A 15,310-nucleotide genomic window follows, 5' to 3' on the forward strand; every position below is an offset into this window, starting at 1 on the left:
TGAAAGGCAAAGAAATATCTTGGGACTCTGAGGTTTTTCTCAAGCCTCCCTCTCCGCTGACCTATAAACCTTTGTGACTGGAGCAGATGCAAATGTTGCTGACTTGCTCCCCCCAAAATACTAAGGGGCTATTCAAACCAGCTCCTGCCCACAATGCAGCCGTGGCGGGCCCACCGAGCAGAGCCGAGCGGAGCGGAGTAGCCCAGTCTGGGCCGCAGAGGAAAGGAGAGAGGAGAGGAGAGGAGAGAGGAGAGGAGAGAGGGGAGGAGAAGAGAGGAGAGGAGAAGAGGCCACGAGCACTCCCACGGCCCTGGCCCTCCGTCACACTGGGAGAGGCCTGCTGCCTGCGCTCATTCATTCTCCTCCTGTGACGCTCTCCAATGCCCGATTTTTACAAGTGCTATCATATCAATCTTTCTGAAACAATACAAAGACACTGTTTAATGTGTACTATTCATACTTATGTTGACTTCTATAATTGAATGTCACGAGTCCCACAATCTCTTAATCACATAGTTAGCCATGTCCCTAGAATAATAATGCCAAATAGACACACAGACACTTTTTTCTGACCAAAAAAACAACCAAAGACTCCTCAACCGAAACACTGACAAAATAAGTTACATAAAATGTTCATGCAGGTGTTCATATCATAAACAAATCTATATTTTGTGTGAATGAGGTGAATGAGGTGTGATGTGCAACAGTTTTTGTATATTTCTAACCCATAGATTCACTCGGTCACAAATCTCCTCCATCCAGGCCAAATATGTTTGGATAATTAAGGTCACTACCTCCACTCCCCTCGGTGCTCCTGAAGTAACGCTGCTGGTTGGCTCGACTCACGCATGGGTCAATGTGGGACGCTTTAGTTTCCTATTTGTTTTTGGAACTCTCTGGACAGATGGCTACAGGAATGTAAGTAGACTTTAGCAGAAAACAATGAAAAGTGAAATGGATGATAATCAAGGACCTCACCTTTAATTAGTCAATGAGTGTTGTCTGGCAGTGGAAAAATGAAAAGGAATAAATTAGGCAGCACTCTCCAGATAAAATATAACGTTCTGAAGGCTGAAAACATCTCATGTTCCACACGTGAGTTAATCCAATTTGCTCATAGTTTAGTATTTCATTCCTGCCTGTTAGCAGGCCTTTGCCAGCCACGCCAGGGCTTTTATTCTATCTACTCCGAGGATCAGTAGATTACTGGGAGGGGAATCACATGCACGGGCTCAGCAACATCTGGAGGGCACCTGCAGAGGTCAGATGACCTGAGACGGCCCTCAGAATGACTGAGTGACATTGACTGAATAATGTGAGTCAGTGGGCCAATAGATATTCTAGGAAATCGTGACGGCCCTGTTGTGATCCTGATTCAAAGCTAGCAGGGAACAAGGCCCTGATCTAAAATGGCTTCTGCTAAAACGTAGACCACACGCTAATGATTAGTGTTGGTAAAAACTACAACACAAACAGGTTTGTTAAGTATCTCCGTTTGACGTATGTGATTTTGGCAGGCAATGGTTTAGATAATAATTTCACACAGAAGTGAAACATGGTGACAGAATGGACAGTTGAGGGATAAACAAACCTAAAGATGAATGCATGAACAGCTTCATGAAAATAACATCTCTACTCATCTTTTGATGAATGTGGCATATCTGACACCAAGTTACTGAGCTATCATCACTGATAGGCTAGTAATCCTTTATCTGTAGACATCGCCAACAGCACACACGAGCTGACAAATGCAACATTGGGCTACAAATAAAGCCAAGACAGTCTAAAAAATCAATAAAATCAGCAACAGTTTAAAACTGAAAAGTGCAAAAGACTTGTCAAATCTCAAATTAACTTGTTAAATGATATTTCAGAGTATGATAAAGACATAGGCAACATAGACTATAAAAAACATTCTTGGGCTTCTGACAATGGAAGATAAATGACTTTTTGATGAGTGTGGTTGGGAATGTCAACATGCTGCAACAATCCTCTCCTGACAAATGGGATACTGCATGTGTCTCATCTGTACGACTTCAATTGCCAACTATGCCTAACTATTGCTGCTATGGCTCTGATTGGGTGGAACGGAGGTAAACTGAGTGCATTCCCAAACTAAAAGGCCAGGTGTCCTAGTAATCTCCAACAATTTTGTCAGCAGTCAGTTAAATTTTAGAACACATCTCAATACATTTCCTAAAACATTTACGGCCCTTAATGCCGGAGCAGCATGCTTTTACAGTATGTGCACATCTATGCCTACAGCAATAACTGCATATTTTAAGACATCAATTCAAAAGAACGCTTAAGAGCAATCTTCCGATTGTATTCTAAATGGAGCACAAGTGGACCCTTAGCTTATTGGCATTCATACTAGATAAGAACTCAAGTGACTTACACTTGCACTAAGCACAGATTAGATTAGCTGCATGACAGGAGGCTCCTGTTCTCACATGACACGTTTGTCATGCCAGTCCGTTTCCTTGAAATATTTACATTTACATGCTAAGGTGAGGTAAGGAACACCTTGTTTAAAACGGCTGTGTCACATTAGGCACTGCTCTCAATGAACCAATCCATTCTCACCTGTATTGTGGAGGCCACACCCCCTCCAGCGTGTCCCCACCAATCACATGGCATCCTCAGAACTGTGAAAAACAATCATACAATGCCCTTGTATGAATTTCTCCTTTGCATACAAAACCTTACAGCATTAAAAGGAGAGCTCTTTTCAACTGACAATGGATCATGAGAGGAATCTCCATCCATTTCAAACATTCAATCTGTTCTTTCTAGAAATAAGACTTATGAGTATCATAATCTGAAACCACACATATTCTCCTTTTTAATGTGGCTAGCACCAGGGTCCTGTTTCTTTTGAGCTCCAAACTGAGCCGGAAGAAACTGCCGAATGTCCTGCAGAGAACTGTTTAATTTGCTTGAAGTATTCATGAACTCGCTTTTGACTTGGGCCCTTGCTCCTACTTCACTGTATCCTAAAAAATAGATGTTTTCTTGGCAGTCTAAAATCTGCAAGTTCAGCCAAAATAGACAATAAAGCAGTATAGGGAGCAGAAACTCATGCCAGACTGCAGAGGGGCGATTCAGCGCTGGAGCCCATTTTTTCCCCTTAAAATGATCCACAGTGGAAAGAAAAGCCTTTTGCCTGTCCTCAGATGAACTTGAACATGAGCTTCCTGTTAGAGCTGGAGAGGAAACACCCAGCACAGCGAACTCACACTAACAGAGACCGGCCTTCACTGCCGAATTCTTCACTGACTGCAAAATTAGGTCAGGCACTTAAGAGCCTGCACAAAGACACACACACACACACACACACACACGCATGTGTATACACACACACACACACACACACACACACACACACACACACACACACACACACACAAACACATATACACACATACACATGCATACATATTCATCATAGCCTTGTACATATCTCGTACTGTATCTTGTGCCTTGCACTACGCACACTACCATGTCGTCATATGAAGTGTGAACTGCCAGTGCTGAATACGACGTGAGGGGCATTGTGCTTCTGATGGGAATATTTATTTATGGCATTCTCTAATGCTGTCCTGACAGTGTGAGCACGCAGCAATTACACACACAAACACTGCATGCCATGGAGAACAGGAATCTGTCAGAGCACAGTAAGTGCTGCTTTCAAAACTCACAGTTCCAGTTTTGCTCCAGCCACTAACCTGGGATAACCTGGGTTGGCACTCAATGACACGCTTTAAGAAATTAATCTTGAAAGCAAATATGACACACAAATGTCAAACGTCAATTACATTTTTACACTTGATCTTACCGATTCCATTGTCAGAAAGTGTGCTACATATTCAGACAGACATTACCTCTGTAAAATCCTAGTCTCCCAGGCCTAGAGAATTTCAGGCATTTGATTAAGTAATGAAATATCTTGTCGATGACATGAATTCAGTATGAGACTGCAGGCTGTGTTGAAATACTGTAACAACATTTGTCATTTTACTGTTTGAGGAACTTAAGGTGTGTGGTGGGATAGAATGAGTTGAATTGGATGTTCAGGGCCTGGAATTTAGCTCGAGAGAAAGGGAAAAAAAAGGAACAAGGTAGAGAGAGAAAGTAAGAGAGTGAGAAAGCGAAAAAATACGGCACTACTACAGGCCAATTTTCTGTCATCCGTCACTGCAGTAGAGTTTGGGGAGACATTCCTGTGGGAGTGACAGTTTGGCATGGTCAGGGCCCAAGCCAGTCATGGAAAGACACTTCCAGTGCACACACAGCACAAACTCGGCCAGATGTGCTGGACGCTAACGGGCCCACTGATACTCACTGTCTGCCTGCCCAAGAATAATGCCACAGTTTACTCTCCTCGCTGCTACCTGGCAGCTGGTGCATTGTAAATGACTAAAGATGGGAACTGAAAGCTTGCTTTGGCAAAGGCCACTGGATTTTGAGTGACATCCCAAGAAAAAGTGGATGACATCTGACTGACCTTTAATAAGTTCCTTTGCTTAATGTAATCCTTTCAAAATTGAAACTGAGGTAAGAAAATGCATTTCAAATCCGGCGAAGCCACATCTTACACCCAGTGATAATAATACTCTAACAGTGTTTAAAAGTGAATAATAATAATAACAAGATAAGTTTGTAAGTGATAACATTACAAACTTATCTTTATAACAAAAGTATATAATACCAACACCAAACACCAACAAAACACGTTCTGTGTTAAGTCCGGTACTTTACTCTGAAAATCTGACATGCGTCACATGGCGTCGAAAGCCTTCTACAAATAAATATGATGCAGCCAAAAACCATGACTTATGAAAAATACAAAAAGAGCTACATCCATAACTAACTAAATTATATTTCCAAAATGTATAATATACATGACAAACACAATATCAGAAGAGTGTAACACAAAGCATGTCTTGAAAAAGTATTCAAAGGCAACTGCTCTTTAAAAAAGCCCACTCTGTTTACACAAGGAAAGCTTAAATAGCCATTTGGAAAATTGTTCTATGTCCATTGGCAAAATAACAGTGCAGTAATACCTTCTTCTATCCTGTACAAATGAATCAATAATATTAAACATCACCTCTAAAAACAAATCAATGGCGGCTGAACAACGCCCCAAACAGCATTTAGTAATGTCTATCAATATCAGAACAGATATGTTTTTCATATTAATCTTGAAATGTTTAACATATTTTCATATATTGAACGACAAATCTCACAATAGTAAACAGCAGTACGTAAAGCTCTCAACCAGCCTACCAAATACACACTGCATTTCTCCAGAATATAAAAACTTTTGCTTGTATCTGAACCTTCTATGAAACCTATTTAAATACATACTCTGAAACATACCTTTTGTCTTTATTTTGCGCTCCACTGTTTGCGCTGGTATTCAGTCAAGTTTTCTCCTCTTGAAAATATGTGTCTATGGATATAAGCGCAGACGCAAACACACACACACACACACACACACACATGCATGTGTGTATGCATGCGTGCAGACACAGGCACAGGCACACACACACACACACACACACACACACAGAGAGAGAGATAGAGAGAGCGAGAGAGGGAGAGAGAGACAAACACACATATTTTAAAATAGACTCCTTTCACTGGCTTTCAGAAAATAGAATTAAGATGACTAAGTTTACTGCAGACACACACACCTGAGAGTCCATAGACAACACTACAGCTAGATAGTTTTATGCTCATGATCTCCTATCAACTTGTTATCACTACCTAAATATATCACAAGAGGTAGCTATTCTATGTGAAATCTTAATTTCAGATCTTAATTTGCACAAGGTTGACCTATTCCCTTCGTTAAATAGCATGACATGATGCACTACAGTGTCCATTTGACAAGATGTAGTCCTCAACAACACAGAGCAGAATCACTATTTCCTATAAATCAATAGTATCGATAATAATGCAATCGCTGATGGTGGATCGCAATTAGGCCTAAACTTGCCAGATAAATTGTCATTTACCTTTATATTCACAGATGTAGCCTTGGTTATGCAATCAACATCTAGTGCGCTCTAATCAACCGCAACAAAGTAGCCTAGCCGACTGAAATTGAAAATGAATGCATATTTCAACATTAAAGAACTAGCTATTCCAGCTTGATTTCTTCGTATTCTTTAGGCCTACAAAACACATTGCATCATTTTTTTCTGATAATGAAGATGTCCAACCGAATAGTCGAAGACAAATAGCCTAGACAATAAAGTACAATGTGAGAGAATCACAAGTCGTGTCTGCCGTTAGTTCTTTGTGTAACGAAGCATTATACACACGGAAAACTATGTCTGTACCGTGTAAACAATGAAATTATTCCGCTGCGACTCTTAACTGTAAACTGACAATAACCCAGGCAAGACTACTCCTGCTCAAATGTAGATTACAGTTATGATTCCTATTTCCAACATCTTCGCCGTATTAGGCTACACAGATCATTGCTTCCAACTCCCTCAAGCGCAGAAAAACGATTTTAAAAATCGTACCCATTACGAGTTCCTTAAACATCACTGTTAAGGTGATGTTCAAGTTCAAGATGATGAAGTCCGATTTCGTGCAAAAATGGAGTTGTCATTCTTGACGATCAATTCCTGTAGTCTCGCTTGCAGAGGGTACACAGCAACAAATAAAGTAAGAGAAGGAGGGTATTTGTTGCGTCTTTTCCTTTTAAGTTGAAGAGACAGCCTATCCACAATCTTTTTCAACCAAAGAAGTTAGGCTCCTTGCTGCCACTCCATTTAAACTGTGGCTGTGTCGAGAGGTCGTTTTACTGTAAATCAACAATGGCTTTTGATTCTTCGTCACATCGGCCTGACATAGCACCCTACTGCACTGACTGCGTTCTGCCGTTTCTGAACTAGGCTGGCTACGAAAGTTCAGCTAGGGTGAACAGTGATTCACAGCGAGACCGTTACACAAGAGCCTGTCTGCAGGCGGCGGTATCTAGTGTCACTTTGAAAACCGGGTAGCAAATTACAACGGAATATTTACAGTTGATAAGGGGCAGTGTGCACAATATTGAAAAGAAATTAAACGACATCTGCAGGCCAAGTTCATCCAGTTCGGTAGACTTGCTTTGATTCAGCAACAAAAACGTCAACGCGTTTAACGAAGCCGGTCTCAAATGAGTTAACAAAACAATCTATGGCTGCAACAGAATGAAAACCCGAACTCTTTGATGTAAAAAAAGAAGAGATTTCTTCATCTAAGATAAGCCTATCAAAAAAGCCTGGCACGACAACAGCATGATCGGAAAGCTGCTTCTCTAACATAACAATATAGGTTGTCCAGACTGACCATGCTGGCACGGAACCCCCAATATATTTACGCACAATACGCAGCAAACTACGTGCAGTGCACAAATAGTCCATACAGAAACAAATAATTAGTGTCATGATTCATCTCAAGCGAATAGCCAACTGATAAAGCCTAATGGTTTAACAACAGCAGGTGATATGTATCCTAGGCCTACAACGTAGGTTGTGGCCGCCTATACCGCACACACTCACTTACATGTTCCCCTCAGATGATCGCTTAATTGTTGGCATTATCCAGCGTGAGTACATACTGAAACATGCCTTCAATCACTGTTAATGGTCTAACCCACTATCTTCTGTGATAGCAGGCTATGGTTAGGCTACTTATGGTCAGGCCACAGTCGTGGTGCTTAAAACAATTGTGCAATCTGATCAAGTTTGTCTAATCCATTAGCCAGCCTATTGTAAAGCCTGCTAGGCCTAAAACATGCATTCAATAGATGTGTGCATTCTATATTCTAAACTAAAATATTTAGGCTATGTGGAACTAATGCGGATGGAAAAAGGAAATAAACTACCCACATATACGGGAATTTGACAAAAACTTAGGTCATGAGGCAGTCTGCTTATAAAGGCCTGTAAACATGTCGCATGGTACCAAGCAAAAAAAAACAAAAAACATTTTTCTTTTTGTTATAGGCTTTGACATGTTAATTGTTTGTGTGGTTAAAATGTAATTTGCATTTTACTTTAAAGTTAAGCCAAATGAACTTGTACAGGCTAACCTGTTGAAAGAAATCATATAATAAAATAGTCATTCCATTATATTGTGAAATAAAGTTTGTTCCTCTTTCTAACTACTCTTCCCAAACAAGACAACCTACACAGCAAATTGGCCACTTGGCATGCTCTGTACTCTGGAGCCAGACGTGGCTGAGAGGAATACACTCAGTGACCCTGCATCTACTTTCACAGACACACACACACACACACACACACACACACACACACACACACACACACACACACACACACACACACACACACACACACACACACACACACACACACACACACACACACTCACAAGTAATGAGATTAAAGAGTGTCACCTGTTTGTGTGTGTGCACATTTGTGGTTTGTGTGCATGTGTGTGAGAGAGAAACAGAGAGACTCCAGCAAACTCTTATCACGGTCATGGAATACATATCCAAGAAAATTATTGATTTAAAAAATATATACATTTATTAATTTACATTAATTCATTATCACACATACATCCAAACATTATCAATACCAAAACACATGTCTACATTGTTATCATCAGGTTCAAAATAAGCAGTGACCCCGAAGAAATATGTATAAAAAAAAACCTGACTAATTCATGTGAAGCTTGGCTTAATGAGAAGTCAGTTCATGATAGTTCAAGTGAACCTAGTATTAATGTCTCATGTGTCTTGTGTAGTAATTGGTAGGCAGATAGGAGGTAAGGAAATAACTATTACTGATAAAGGAATGTGAAGGCTGCAACATTTACAAAAAATGGAACTGGTAAAGTCTTAAAAGGGACAAACACGATTGCTACTTAGTCAGTGACAGCCTTGAAGGGATACTTCAGCACAACGGATAGCGCCTTTAGTAAGTGATCAAAGCTAGTCAATGAACTGGTCACACATTACCGATAGCTAACCACAGCATCATGCAGTAGCTCACCAAAATACATAATCATTACATAATCAAGTCTTAGTAGTAGTGTAGTTTCACTACAAAGTAGTAGGCCTAGTGTAGTTTCACTACAAAGTTGACAATACTTATTACATTATTTATTTATGGCATTACGTTACACATCTAATCATCCAAACATGCTAATGTCACATTTACAAGTTGATAGCAAATGAATATCTGACAGCATTGTATTGATAGACATGTAGCAAGATCTGACAATTTACAACAGGTCTAGTATGGCCCTGTTGGAAGACCAAATGGCAGTCTACCAGTAAAACTGAACAATTTAACGAAGATTATTGACTATAATAACTCACTGGTTTCAGTCAATTATTAACCCCAAACATAACAAAAACCTGTTGCAGCACTCAGAGCAGTACACATATTCTGCATGGCTATGCATTATAAGAAACAAGAAACACACAAGTAAGTAACAAGTCAGTAACAATAAATACAGCCAACCTTTAATGAAATAGGTAATGACGATTTACACACCCAGATTAAATGTCATTCTCAAAAAAGAGTTTCCTCCAGTATTAATGTCTGTCTCAGTGATGAGGGAGGGGCGAGAGAGAGAAGGCTTCCATTTCACACTAGGCTGTGCTAATTTGCAATCAGACACTCGCTTTGAGTTCTCTCTCTTGTGCCCCCAGACAGTCTAAATGGCAGCTGAAACAAAGCTCCCATTCTCTCAGTGTGAGCCCTCTTTTAGTTTTATTTCAGGCCACTGCTCTCAGACAGAGGGGATTCTGGGAAGTCTAGGAGATGGTGAGGAGGCGGGCCCCTGCCAAAGTGAGTCCCCCCCCCCCCCCCCCCTGCTCCTGCTCCATGGACTATGCTGCAGTGCCACACCCACAAGGGCTTGTCTGTCCCACACACTTTTAAAAGTAAAAGTGCTCGAAAACTTGCGACATTCAAAATTTGATGTGTTGGTCTAAAAAAAAAAAAAAAAAAACATTCAGACGTTCTAGACATTCTCATGCGTCATCCATGTAAAACCACATCGCAAATATTGAAAGGGGCTCAATGATTAAAATGTTAAATGCTAAAAACTAAGCAAGACGAAAATATCACATCAGGGTCAAGTTCAAGTGCCTGCAAGGTTGTCCACAGGATGTAGGTCTGTGGCGTGGCTATTATGCTGACAATAACAGCTGGGAGAGTCACAATAGCTGAGCAGGGTATGCTGCCGCTGTCTCCAAGTGAATGATTACCCTGGTGACAGGCCATGTCCTCATGTAGAGGTCACCGCTACCTCACCACAGTCCTCCCACTCCAACCACTACAGGGCTGTGGATTTTACATACAGGTGGGGCTCTAGCTCACTTCAGATAACATAGGGCAATGAGTGCACACCATTTCTGATGTTAAAACTATGACTCAATCTTTTGACAAAAAGTCCAACCAAAAATTCAACAAAAATCCCATCAAGCTTTGACTTTGACCACGTTTTTAACATTGATTGGAATCACAATCTTAGCTTTACTGGTGATTATGAAACAAGGTGTTTAGAAAAGGGGACAGCGCAGCAGCCTAGGTTTATCTTAAAGGCATAATCAGGCGTGGTGGCCTGGGCCAGCGCATTTATGGCGTGACTGAGAGCACTTTGCCCTTGCGGTGACCCCATGGAGAGCCTGTCCCTGGCAGTGAACAGCACAATTACTGTATATGCGGCCGGCCCTCTCAGGCCCTGCATGATCACAAACAGCCATTGTCATAGCATACCCAAGAACAATTGACTTCTTATACCACTGATAGTCAGGGGACCGAGGCAAAAGTTTAACATTGCAACCTCACAATCAAATCATGACCTCTTCAGCCTGTTTGGCCATTGTGTGAGGGAAAAGTGCCTTCTTGTGCAACATCACACCAGTGTGGTGCTTGGTAAACCCAGACCAGAAAGCCTACATACAGAGCTGGATCTTTGAGGACACCGTCACATGGCCAACTAAAGCTAGCACACTTGCTGAATATTTGTTTTCAGAAATTAAACTGTGATACCAATGAAAAGACAATCAAGAAAAAAACCTGAAGATTTAATTTAAATAGCAGGTGGTTTGTGATTTAAGCCGTCATTGGTCAATAGCAAAAACATACCAATCTCACAGATACAAATTGAACATAATGTGCCTGTTGGCCAATTAGCTATTCTATTTCTATGTGTTGAACAGATCCCATTGCCAAAACCAAAGCAGACCCTCATTCCTATCATGCAAAGTGACACCAGCGCAGTCTATATGTCTTATGACTGCACCAGACATAGAGGGCTAATGCTGCTGCACAATTAAGCAGGTTTATCCAGGGGTATTTTTTTACCATAAACTCACAAAACTAGCATCCAGATGAGGAATAACATACTAGAAAATAAATTAGACTGTAAAAAAAATAATAAATGAATGTAAATCCAGCACAACTTCAGCACTCTGAGACCAAAAAAAGGTGCAGTAAAGTTGTAAGGCTATGAGCCATGGGACTGTGGCTACAGCGTGGGCCAGTGGGAACTCCCCACTCCTCTGTCTCCTTCTAGGATAAAGTGGAGTCTCCTCCCCTTCTGTGCCCTCCTCCCCCACCATATGACATCATTGAACATCTGTTGTCCCCACAGGGCATCCGTCACATGGGCCACATAATGACAAGCCCTCTCTCCCTTCATCTCTCCCTCTCTCTTATCTATCTATCGTCTTCCAGCTCCAGCACTCCAACAATGCTCATATTACTACTCCATCCACTTTAGTCCAGTTGGGCTCTGGTGTCATAAAGGGCTATTATCAAATTGCCTTACTGTAACAACATGCATGACATTCATTGAGCACAAAGAAAAGCATACAACAACAAAGAATGCAACAACTTCTTTCAGCTCTGATACATTTGACAGAGTGCAAACCTAAATCAACTATGATGTAGATTATAATTATACAATATTGATTCTAATGTGGAACTGTAGTGTTTAAATGAGCAGGACTAACAGTGGCAAGTTCTTCTTCAACACTAGACAGATATAATAATCTCTCTCTCAGAGCACCAGGTGCACTTTTATTTGATACTTAAATCAAAGCATTTTCCAGTCGCAGACTGCTTTATAAATGATCCAAGCAATCTCTGCAACCTGACGTAACAGTATTAGTACTCATTCATTTTTAGGCTTGTCATGGAGGTGGAAAGATGACAGTTTATCGATCAATAAGGTGGGAAACAAGATGGTGGCGTCCAGAACAGGCGATGTGATCTCAGTTTTAGAATTGTGGGGCAGTAGAGAGCACTTGTAATAGTAATAATATGATATGCAGAGTCCCCCTGTGGTGGTTTTGAGGACTGCTACATTTAATAGTACTAACATAATCTTATATCCATATCCCTTATGCACAATGTTTGGCATGTATAGTACATTTGGAAGTGCTGTGAATTTCTATTCAAATATACGTCTGATTCAGTCCATTGCTGCCATGTTTTGCACTGTTTCCCTCCACTTGAGATTTCTTTGTAAAGGACAGTCTTAACTGGTAGACCTCATGGTTGCTCCTCAAATACTACAACGAGGGGGGGGGGGGGGGGGGGATGCATATTTATTTACATGAATTGTATATGCATATACATTCATGGTCATGTACATCAGTAATATAGCAAATATCAATATCTAATAATAGCCTTTGGAGAATATGCTTTAAATGAGATAGGGCCGAATCAAAGTAAAGGTGATGGTCTGCACACTGTAATGGCTCCAAAAGTAGTTCTTTATTATTTAAAAAGGCAACGTTTCGATCAACAGATCTTCGTCTTCGAAATGTTGCCTTTTTAAATAATAAAGAATTATTTTTGGAGCCATTACAGTGTGCAGACCATCACCTTTACTTTGACACGTTTATTTGTCTGGCACCTGCTTAAACCTTTTTTGGATGTGCGCACCCGTCTCTCCAGATAGGGCTGAATCCCCATAAACAGAGTTTGTCGGAATAATCAAGATTGACTTTTTGTGTCTTTTCTGTCTGAGGAATCAAACTAAGACATTGCTGCAACTGAGTATATCCTCTAAGTATCCCCCATAATGTTTTGATTAGTTTATGACATTATTTACACATTTCCTTAGGCAAACTATCAGGCTATATTTTTCAAAAGCAGATTCATGGTTTGTATGGCCTGGCATGAATGCCACAGACATTAATTACAGTGTTCTTTTTTTCTGTATCGCTGCTTAAAAAGTTTCAAGATGTTGAGAAACAGCCTCAAAGCAACTAATGTAAATACAAGCACACTCTCTGACACACAACTTAGAAAACCCATAATCACTGAAACCAAAATTGAGTACACTTGTGATTTCCAATTGCTCATTGCATAAACATGGCTATAAAATGACCCCTGATCATCAGACATATGGGAAAATCTAATTGGAGGACAAAATTAATCAATGACATGCTCCTCTTGGGAGCCAAGGGCTAACGGGTGGATTAGAAGGGAGGGTCTATTTCACTGCATTCAGTTCCTACTGTGAGTCCACTATTTTCAAAACAGAGTGTTGGGTTTTATTTGACCTAAGAGCCAAATACCCATAGACTATACCGTCCAACTTGAAAGTAACACTACCTGTAAGATGAGACCAGATCATTCATTTGACATTTAAGTGATATTACACAGGGGTGTTCTGTTATACATTTATAAACTGCTAGTTAAATCTGACAGCAGTAAAGTTATAGTTTGTGTTGCCAGTATGACCGACTAAGACCAGCTGAGATGTTTCCATTCCAAATTTAGACAAAAATGTAGATACAATTTGGTAGCCTACCCTAGGTCCCCTGAAATAATAATTAAAAAAGAAAGGACACTTTGGAGGACTGGTCTTTCAGATATCCTACAAGTAAGAAGTGTTCAAACATTTGTGACCAGAGCTTTTTCAAAACATGGATTGTCATCCGATTATTGAACAATGTGACTTTACATCTGGGGAATGTATAGAATTAGTTTTACTACTCTTATGTTACTGTTACTACATTGCACATACAGTATCTGCACATGTTCAGGCAATGTTCATACTGCATATTCATATCTAGTCTGCTAAGGTTACTGCTAATACAATATGTGCATGGTGTGCCCCATGCTAAAGTTAACTAAAAAGAGGAATAAACAACATCATCTTTTGGAAAATATTAATGACTTAAGAAAAAATAACAAACAAAATAGGAAAACCCCAACCTTTAAGGACACCAAAACTATCATAAATAAATAAATGTTCTACAGGTAAGTATTTGCAGCCCTTTGTTAAATTCCCATAGAGGCAGAGAGATTTTTATTTCTAAAGGCCAGTTATTTCATTGATCCAGGATATGCATGCTGATAAAGTTCCCTTGGCCTTTGGAATTAAAATAGCCCCACATCATCACATAACTTTCACTATACCTATTGGCATGGTTTTTATTTCAGTTAGCCTAATAGCTGGTTTCATATGTACTGAGAGATGATTTTATGGAAAGTACTCCACTCCAAGTAACTCCTCTGGAGAATAAGTTAGAATTTGTATTCAGTAATTCGAACATGATTGTTGTTTTTTTCAGGCTATGTTTTCGATGGTAACCCCTTGTCAGTCAGTGAGAGTAAATAACTGTGTAGAGCTGTTGACAATAAGTCCACGGTGAAGTTCATTTCAATTTATCTAGGAGTTCAAATATCAGGGAGTGTAGCCAATATTCTGCTAGTCACAAACGGATTTTAGTAAAGCAAGGTTTAGACTAGAGGGATCCTGTTCCATACATGGAGGTCTGGCGTGCAAACAGATTTCTTCAAATGCACCGCTGACAAGTTAGCCATGTGCTGTTTGAAGTTGCGTTCCTTGCTGTTAAAGGGAATGACACATGATAAAGGGCATACCACTCTCATTGGTATAAAGGATGTTACGCCCAAAACACATCCATGACTGATAAAAAAACAGAACAACCCCTTTGAACAAAATCACGCTGAATATGGACTGCCCTGGATCTTTACGCCTCTGACCATCCGTTTCTTATCGCCAAGATAGGGCCCAATGGAGTTAGGGATTGTCTGATTCCAGTTTCCTGATCGCATTTCCATGAATCGCCGAAGGGAGGAGCCCTACCCTTTACACAAGCGTTGAGGTAGAGTAAAATGATGCAAACTGTCAAAGGGATTCAAACGTCCTCCTTAACGCTCGTGAATTACACAGAAAAACAATGCAGTGGGAAGAAGATGAAAAATGATCAGATGCCACAAATGGCATCAGCTCTATAGATTAAAAAAAAAAATACACATTTTAACAGATGAGTTTA

At 40.3% G+C, this 15,310-nt stretch overlaps 1 protein-coding gene across 2 annotated transcripts in view; it reads right to left on the reverse strand.

Moving 5' to 3' along the window:
• The window catches only part of pparaa (peroxisome proliferator-activated receptor alpha a), a 39,051-nt gene extending 32,161 nt beyond the window's left edge, over nt 1-6,890 (reverse strand). Inside the window, exons 1-3 of one of the 2 annotated variants that reach the window (XM_062517534.1) lie at nt 6,543-6,890; nt 5,386-5,458; nt 2,587-2,648 (exon numbers count right to left, since the gene is read on the reverse strand). The gene's annotated coding sequence lies outside the window, so the exon portion shown is untranslated. The remainder of the gene's footprint in view (nt 1-2,586; nt 2,649-5,385; nt 5,459-6,542) is intronic. The other variant, XM_062517535.1, reaches the window with a different exon arrangement.
• Nucleotides 6,891-15,310: the final 8,420 nt, after the last annotated feature.

The sequence above is a fragment of the Sardina pilchardus genome, chromosome 17 (assembly GCF_963854185.1).
Source record: "Sardina pilchardus chromosome 17, fSarPil1.1, whole genome shotgun sequence".
Classification (NCBI taxonomy): Eukaryota; Metazoa; Chordata; class Actinopteri; order Clupeiformes; family Clupeidae; genus Sardina; species Sardina pilchardus.